The sequence below is a fragment of the Crocodylus porosus genome, unplaced genomic scaffold (assembly GCF_001723895.1).
Source record: "Crocodylus porosus isolate Cpor-Errol unplaced genomic scaffold, CroPor_comp1, whole genome shotgun sequence".
Lineage (NCBI taxonomy): Eukaryota > Metazoa > Chordata > Crocodylia > Crocodylidae > Crocodylus > Crocodylus porosus.
Window position 1 is genome coordinate 15,326,125 of NW_017728951.1, and position 9,195 is coordinate 15,335,319.

General features: G+C 47.4%; 1 long non-coding RNA gene across 1 annotated transcript; it reads left to right on the plus strand.

Annotated features, from left to right (window-relative positions):
• Nucleotides 1-373: 373 nt before the first annotated feature.
• Nucleotides 374-8,288, plus strand: LOC109323942. The gene is made up of 3 exons (XR_002104793.1): nt 374-386; nt 4,447-4,449; nt 8,183-8,288. It is a non-coding gene; the product is annotated as an uncharacterized LOC109323942 (long non-coding RNA).
• Nucleotides 8,289-9,195: the final 907 nt, after the last annotated feature.

Here is a 9,195-nt window from a genome sequence, read left to right on the forward strand (position 1 = left end):
CTGCTGTATCTACTTGCCAGTCTTTGGGGCACCTGAGCAGGAGTGAGTGGATAGAAGTTACTGTCTGTTGCAGTCCTGGCATTGGGAGGGAGGTTCTTAAACTTCTCAAGGTCAATTCCAGGGGCGCTTGTGCTCTAGTATAAAATAATAGAAATATAGGCCTGGAAAGGACCTCAAGGCACCATTAGTCCAACTTCCTGCTCAAGCCAGGAGCAGGGGTGGATCTGGGGGGAGGGAGTAATGCGGTCACAGCTCCCTTGCACTGTGTGCTGCAGCCAGTTCTCTGGAAGTCATGTTGCCTGGCTTCACTTCTCCATGGCCCCACATGCTTGGGTGCCCTGAAAAGTCCAGGCAGGAACTGAGGTCAGAAGATTGGGGGAAGAAGGGTGTGGGGGTATAGCTTAAGCCCCTGAGCTGGTGGTCAGGAAGCAGATGCAGGATGAATAAACCAGCGGGACACCAGCCCTGATGTGCTGAATTTGTAGAGGTGCCAGGATGGTTTCCTCACCCCCAAAACTGTGCCCCAGCAGCAGAAGCAGTATTGCTTTTGCAGCAACAGTCAGGTGCACGCACAATGCCGCTGTTGTTGGAGCAACAACTGAAGCATTGCAGACCCAGCTGCAATAGCTGGGGACTGTCTGAGTTCCTGCAGCAGGAAAGAACCACTCTCTTCCAGCACTCAGTGATGTGGCACCCCCACTCCTGCTCCCACGCTGCAAGCCCTGCTCCCTGCCTTTGACTGACCTGGGTGCAAGGGTGGGAAGCCCCAGAGCTGCTCCTGCCCCATTCTACCTGTGGCTGCATGGATGCCAGGCTCAGCAGGGACAGCAGTGGTGGCAGATGGGTCCCTTTTTCCTACCCCCTGCTGCCTGCCTGGTTTCCCCTTCCCCTCCAGTGTTGCCCATAAATCCAGAGGCTCCAGCCATACCTTGCCCCCATCCTACCCATGGTCTGAGGGCAGTTGGTGCCATCTGCTGTATCCTCCCACCCCTTTTCTTAATCCTGGATCTACCCATGGCCAGGATCATCCCTATTTCAACTATTTCAGTCACGTGCTCATCTCACCTGCTCTTGAAAACTTCCAAGGTTGGAGCTTTCGCAAGCCTTCTAGGAAGCCCTTTCCAATGTCTGACTGCTCTCTTCAGTAGAAAGTTCTTTCTAATATCTAACCTAAATTTCTCTTATTTAAAACCATTACCACTCCTTCTGTCTTCTTCAGACAGAGGATGGCATATCACCTCCATATAACTATCCTTTAGGTATCTGGGGACTGTTATCAAATTACACCCCCTCCATAGTTTTTCTCAGACTAAATAATCCCAGTTCTTCCAATCTTTTCTCGGATTTAGGGGCACTCTGATCAATTTGTTGCTTTCTGCTGGATATTTTTTAATTTGCCGATATTGTTTGTGAAGTGAGGTGCCCAAAAGTGGACAGGGGAAGTGTCACCACTGCCAAATAGAGCAGAAGAATCACTTCCCCTCACTTGCACCAGTCCTATTCATACAGCCCAGAAAGCTGTTGGCTTTTGCTTTTCCTCTTCTTTTTCGCAACCAGAGCAATTTACTGACTCATTCATCTTACAGTCAACTCCTTTTCTGCATTATTGCAACTTTGGCAGTTGTAGCCACAAAGCTGAGCTGCAATGTGATTCTTTCCTAGTGAACTGTGGGAGAACTTGCCTGTCCTTTTAGGCACCTGAGGGAAAGCACGGCAGACTATGAGCGCTCAAGTGATTTATCTTGTACTCTCATTGCAAAGTGTGTAAATTGCCATACTGAATGAAAGCCTCACTTGGGCTTTATGAGCCAGCTGCCCTGGGCTACAAGCACAGAAGAATCACATCATAGCCTTTTGTGTGTGGATGGGACCTGATTCGAGCTCACGTTAAGTCTGCAATGACGATACACTGTTATGTAGTAAGCTCCTCCTGTTGCCTGCCATTTGTGAGTCATGTCCTCTCCTCCCTAGAACTCCCTAGCTTAGTAAAGAAATGTGTAAAATAACTTTTACATGAATTTGTAAAGTGATGTTTTTCCCATTACGTTCACCATTTTAAAAGTAACTGGAAACTAATTCAGTCTTTGCCTTGAGTTTGCACAAGACTATTGTCACCCCCCTTGAGCCACACAGCTCTCACCAGAGAGATGTCAACTAGATTTTCAGAGTGATGTTTTTACATACGTTCTACCATTTATAAATAGTGACACCTACTCCTACTTCAGGCTGTTGTGCTGAGAAAACTGGGTGCAGTTATCTCTATAGAAGTGATTTGTGGCACTTTCACCCTGTCCAGACAATGCACATTTTCCCCCTCGCTGACATCAATTATAAGAAACATTTGGACTTTCTCTGAAAACACTTTCTTCCAAAGGCAGAGGACCTTGTGTCAAACAGCCTATTCTGAGGCATGTTCACATATCTCTCTGTGCATCTCCTATGTTTGGGTTTCTAAGTGTCCTTGCTGAAATCAGTCAGGGTTACAGGATTAACCTTGTCTCCTTTTCAGCTTGCAATTCTTTCTTAACGACACCCTAGAACAGACTCCCATCATACAGCAACCTTAGAAAAACTGGTGAATACAAATGTTATGACACTGGTCTGATGATATAAACAAATTCCCATATAATAATACAGATGAATTAAGTGGTAGTTAATACACAGCAGTACTGGAAACACTGGCAGTTATGTAAAACCTGTTCTGTTGTTTCCAGATATTGGTGCAACTGAATTGTGCCACCGGTGATCAGGGGCCTGATATAAAGTCCCAGCTGATGAGAGTACCCTCATTGATTCCAACTGGGTTAGGTTTGTATGAGCACTGTGAAGATAATCCTTCCAAGTATCTTGGATATAATGAGGCAGATGAAGGGGTCTGAGCCCAAGAATAGATCCAAAAGTGTTCCAGCATAAATGTCCCAGTTTGAACTCATGTTTGTTTATATAAATGCAGTTAAAACAATCGGCTGCATCTTTGCAAGATGATATTCCTGCAGGTGCATCGACAGGCTGCATTTCTTTCTCAATGGAGCAGAGGGTGGATATGACTTCACTGCATTTCTCAGAATGATGCAGCATCATAGTGGTGGTAAGAAAAATAGTGGGCACATCTACATGTGATGCTACATTGCCATAGCAGTGCGTTACAGTGACGTAGCATCTGTGGTCAAAACCCATGATGCCGCAGCTACATTGCCGTAGTGGCACGCTCCCCGGTTATAGTGCATCGCGGTGGCAACATACTGCCTAAATATAACCATGTGCAGTGAACATGGCACAGTACCAGCTGTGACTGTGCCATCTTTTAGTACTTCCAAAAGAAAGTACTAAATGACAGTGCAGTAACAACGGCTCCATAGCAACACATATAGTTAATGGCAAAGGTTTAAAGGGGAGTATTAGGTTTTTAATTCTGAATAAATTCTTACTTTATTAAATTACCAGACTAAAGCAGTTTAGAGATAATTTTGGCTAAACATTAGAAGAAATGTCAACAACATTCTTTTCTCCTGGCAAGGATGCCTGGAAGAAGACATAGTTATTGCGAACTCTGTCAAGTCCATTAGATTTGTATCTGGAGGGAAAGATGAATTTTTGCCCTGTAGATTCCAATTTAAATGTTAGTACAATTTTTCAGTATTTGAATGATGTACATAAGTAAGACTTGCTTTAATCCTATTAGTAGCATATTTTATCAGTGAGATTTTTCAGAACAAGATTCTGATCTCAGTTATGCCTGTAATAATCCATTGAAGTCAATGACGTCCCTGTGTATTTACATAACTGTAAATCAGAACAGAGTCTGTCCTTGATTGTAGAAAGTAAAACCGAATACTGTTGAGAAAAAGGGCATACCGTATTTCAAAGTGTAAAGGTCGACACAGTGAATAGACTGACTCCCCCCACACACTTTCTGATTTGAAAGGTAAGAATTTTTATAAACACAATGTATAAGTCAGGGCTGGGGCTCAGTGTTCGGCTGGCACAGCCCCATCCACTGCAAGTGGCACGACCTGAGCTGCTCGCAGGGGACGGGGTGTCACAGGAGCACCAAGGTGTCCTGTGCCATGTAAGTAAAAGGAACCGAGCTGCCAATCAACAGGGCAGTGCAGCTGCGGGTTGCTATGGCAACCAGCCGGTCAGGTGACTGGAAGGGGGCAGGGCCGGGCCCTTTATAAGAGCCCAGGCCAGAGCCCGACCAGCAGTTTCCTTCTGGCAGCCGCAGGAGCAGGAGCAGGAGCAGGAGCAGGAGCAGGAGCAGGAGCAGGAGCAGGAGCTCTGCGGCAGAGCTGAGCGGCCTGAGTTGGTGGTTGCAGCCTTACCGTGCTGACTGGCTGCGATGATGCTAGGGATGAGAACACCCTAAAGGGAGGTAGGGTTGCAAGCCCTAGAGGGGCTTGGAGTTTACTTTATGAGCGGGGAGGCTCGGTATTGTTTGTGTTGTAGCCAGTTGGCTCAGGTTTCGGTTATAGTTACCCCGGAGGATCGGGTGAGGCTGTAGGGGTGAGAGGAGGCCTCACGGGGACTCCCCAGTAGCTTGGTGGTTCCTGGTGCCCAGTAGGGGCACAGTGCCACAGCGGGCACAGCACAAAGAGTGCCGGAAGGGCGCTCGCCGAGTGGGGGTTGTAGCCCCAGCCGTGAGCGGCGCGGCACTGAGTGGGGGTTGTAGCCCCAGCCATGAGAGGCGCGGCACAGGCCCCGGAGTGGGGCAGCGGGCACGAGCGGCGCGGCACAGGCCCTAGAGGGGGAGAGGTGCCCCAGGAGCGGGTGTGGGCATCAAGAGAGGTCCCCCCCGGGAATAGGTGGGGCAGGTTCTGATTATTAGGAATCCAGTAACAGGGGGACTAAAAAGGACCCTAGTGGGGTTCCTCAGTATTGGGGACCCCAAAGGGCCTAAAGGGCCAGGTAAGGCTTTGGCCGCCTGAGCCTAAGTGGACATCAAAGACTGACAGGATCCCAAGGGGTCAAGTAGGCCAGGTAAGGCTCAGGCCGCCTGAGCCAAAGCAGACTTATAATATTGGCAAGAACCCAGTAGGGTTGGAGAGGCCAGGTAAGGCTCCGGCCACCTGAGCCCAATCCGGTATCCACCAGTATTCGGACATTAGAGTGACTAGCAAAGGTTTAGGAAGATGGCCCAGGCGGCGTGATAGCCTTGGGAAGATTGGAGACGGGCGTCGGGGCATGGTGAGCCCCAGGGGTGCCAGGGAGTGGACAAACCCGGGGTTGCCGGAGAGGGGCACCAGGGCCGGACGAGCCCAAGGGGTGCCAGTGAGGGCCGGTCGGAGGGCCAGGACAGAATAAACGTCCACGAACAACTGTGAGGCTTGGGGCGTGCTAAAGGGGAGGTAGGAGGCACGCATAGCCCTTAAGGCAGGGGTGCACAGTGGTACCCCATATGGAGTAGGGGTAGGAACACACATACCATCTACTTGGGGATAAAGGCAGCCTCCCATATAAACTTAATTGTCATCAAAGTCGTGGCGGGCGAGAATCCGAGGGTGCTGAGTCCACCTTGAGTGACGGTAGGGGGCGCTAGGGAGTTCACGGCCGCTCCTAGGCCCCACTCCCTCACATGGGGCCATGCCGACCAAGTGCCGAGCCTGTCCCCACCCTTGTCTCCATCCCTTGCAAGCAATGCGTCCCCAGCCAAGTGCCGAGCCCAGCCCCGTCTCCTGCAAGTAGTGCTGAGCCTGGTGCTGCTCGCAGGGCATGGGGGCAGGGATGGGGATAGCACTCAGCTGGCACAGCCCCATCCCTTGCGAGCAGTACTGCCTGGGCTGCACCAGCACTGCTCACAGGGGATGGGGCCACACTACCCGAGCCCCGAACCTGACCCTGTCTGCTGAAAGCAGCACTGCTGAACTCCAAGCCTGGCACTGCTCACATGGGATGGGGCTGGGCTTACCACTCAGGTGGCATGGCCCCATCCGATCCCCTGTGAGCCCAGCTCACAAGGGATAGGGATAGGGACAGGGACAGGGACAGGCTTGGCTGGCACTGCCTCATCCCTTGCAAGCAGCACTGGGCTTGGTGCTCAGCTGGGATGGCTCAATCCCCTGTGAGCAGCACAGTTGTGGCCTAGGCAGCACCACTTGCAGGGGATAGGGCCACCCCAGCTGAGTGCTGAGCCCAGCCCCATACCCACTTTTTTGATGTGGCCCAGTATATAAATCAAGTTTGATTTTTAAGTCCCAAAAATTAAGCTTCAAAATCTGACCTGTACATGGGGAAATTACCGTAATTTTTGTGGCTCTATTTCCTACAAAGCAAAAGGTGTAGTAGAGTCACATCTAGAATTGATTTATAGCTAAGAAACCATCAGTTCCTTGGAGACAGGATCTACAAGTCCTGCTGTCTTTGGTACAGCTATTTAAACCATTATTGTAGAACTTTTATCTTCTGTTATTTGCAACCATTTATGTTAAATTCCCAGATTCACAGGAACAGACTGGCTCTTTTTTGTCAAAAGGTCTTTGGCTTTGTTGCTCAAAGTAGCTGGATTTAGAGAACTCGGAGATGGCACTGATCTCTGCCTTCAAAAACAAGCGCCAGTTGAAACGAGTGACAGAATTATCTGATCTTACAGAGTTGGCATTTCCTTAAACGTTGTTGCTCAGGGAAAGGAAAACTATCAAGTAGTCTCAGGGCAGCTAAAGTGAGAGATGCGCAAAAGCTTCCAGGGTTAATTTGGGACATACTGTAGCTGGAGTCAATGTGTTGGTGGAGAATTTCAGGAAGCAAAATGTTTGATTGTTGAAAGAAGGAAGAGAGGGAAGTCACATGTTAAAGTCTTTGAAGAAAGCCTGGTAATCATCATGAAGATACCCTCGATTTTCTTAGTGCCATAAATAGCACTGAGAAAGCTACTTCTATTTAACTACCTATGGAGGATTTCAGCTCCCTGTCTGTTAACTATCCTGAACTTCAAGGTTTTTTTACAAATTTATTAAAAATGATTTAAATTTTTTGTACAAAAACACTTCAGCCTATGGATTATTTCCAAAATATTCTCATCTGCCATGTTTTGGAGTATTTAGCTACTCCTTAGTATTATCATTATTATTCCTTTTTCTACTCCTCGATCAAATAAAAACACTTTTTTGTAAAAAGGAGGGAAGTCAAGGTGGCTGTTTGAACACTTCTGTGGCAGACCTTTGCAGAACTACATTCTGCAAACAGCTGAGATTTTTGCTTCCTGAGAACTTTTTTGCAAACAAAAATCAAGTCCCATATATCTCAGTTATATGGAAATTTAAAGGATTTAAAGCAAATTCATGTATTTTGAATTAATGTTTATGATACATTTTTGCTTTAAATATTCACCTAGCTCTTTCTCCTGAACTGGGTGCTGGCTTTTGCGGCCCAGCATTTATGATTATATCTCCCTGTATAGAGTATAAGAATTTTGGTAGTTAAAAGTTAAATCCTTTTGATATTTCCAAGGGTGTGTTGGAGTTAGAGGGATGAATTATAAATTCACTGCCTTTGTTCAATGTTCTTTCCAGTGAGTGCTGTTGGAATTTGGGTGTCATTGATATATTTCCTTCCCACAAAAAAAGATTGTTCTTTATTCTCCATATTTTAAGTCAGATCTTTGGGGATCTGATTCAGGATTTAAATTTTATCACTCAGAGAGACATGCTGTACTCTCAGAAACTCACATTTGTAGTTAATCCATATTAGAAAAGCTGTCTCATTTGCATAGTCCAGTTAAGACAACTATAGTACAATTCAAACTAAACAAAACATGAATTGTATTTTGGAATTAAGCCTTATTCACTGTTCATTACTTCAGGTTTTCGCTGGGAAGGCTTCATTTCTCTAGCTTAAAATCATGGTAATAGCAGTGAATCAGGCACAAAATATTTAGTTATAAGTGACATGTCTAAATCTTGCACCAAGGTCACTACTTTGGTAAAAAAGTGAACTCCTATATCAGGCAAGGTTCTTTGAGTAGATGTGATATCTTTTATTAGACCAACTGAGTAATTGGAAAAAGGTTCTTAGCAAGCTTCCGGGCGCAGTCACCCTTCGTCAGGCATTGGGAGTCTCTGCTTGTCTGAAACGCCAAGGAATGAGAAAAGCTAAAAGTATAGCAGGATGTCAGTGAAAATGTAAATGGGTAGAAATTAGAACGACAAAAGGGAGAACAGGTAAGGGCGTGGGAAGCAAGCTGAGGAAGAAAAGAGAGAGCAGTGATAGTCTACAAGGAAGAAAGAAGCTGTCAGTGAAAAAAGAATTAGTAGAAGATCAGGAAAACAGGAATAAGGGACACAGAAAGTGTGACAGGAAGTTTCAAAATGATCTAGTTGGGACATGAATAGGTGGAACAGTTTCACCATGTTAAAAGGGGTGAAGAGCTTATCACAATGTTTAAGGTGGGGGTAAATGTCTAGCATTTTGTCAGCATTAGACAGACAAAACAGTTACTTTGGATTACCTGATACACACTAGGCACATCTACACAAGACACTTTACTGCACAGCAGATTAATTTGCTGCTCAGTAAAGCATCACTGTCTATACACGCGCAGCAATTAGGGTGCAGTAGATTCATTTTCTGTGCTGATGGATAGTCCCATCAGATACAAGTGGTATCTGGCAGCGCAGTAGATCATGGTGTTTAAATACATGTATACACAGTGATGTTGGAATTAATTTACTTCAGCTCAAATTGAGCTGTAGTATATTCAGTTGTATTAATTCAGGAGTGGGCAAAATCCAGTCTGCGGGCCAGATCGGGCCGTGGCAGACTTCATTTCCCAGCAGCCCATGTGGCAGAAGCTCCTGGCTGCCACCACCAGACCTAGCCCCACTGCCCAGGCACTCTGGCCCATCTGCCCCGCACCCACTGCCGGGGAGCTGGGATGAGGTCACAGCCGGAAGCAAGATGGGCAGGTGAGACTGCGGCAATCCCAGGGTCTTGGGGTGATGACAGCAGAGGGCCGGGGCAGAGCTGTGCTGTCGCTGTTGCAAGGTCCCGGCTCCGGCCACAGCCCCTGAGCAGGTTGCCACCCACATGACTTCTGGCCAGTATCAATGGAGATCCTGGAAGAACGGGGGTATGACAGCAGGGGGCCAGGCCAGGACACTGGCTAAAAGGGAGGCATATCCCCAATGGAGAGATGGGGTCATCACCAAGAAGGACTATGTTACAGTCGCCCGAGGATGTAGGGGGGCAGTCAGGAGGGCCAAG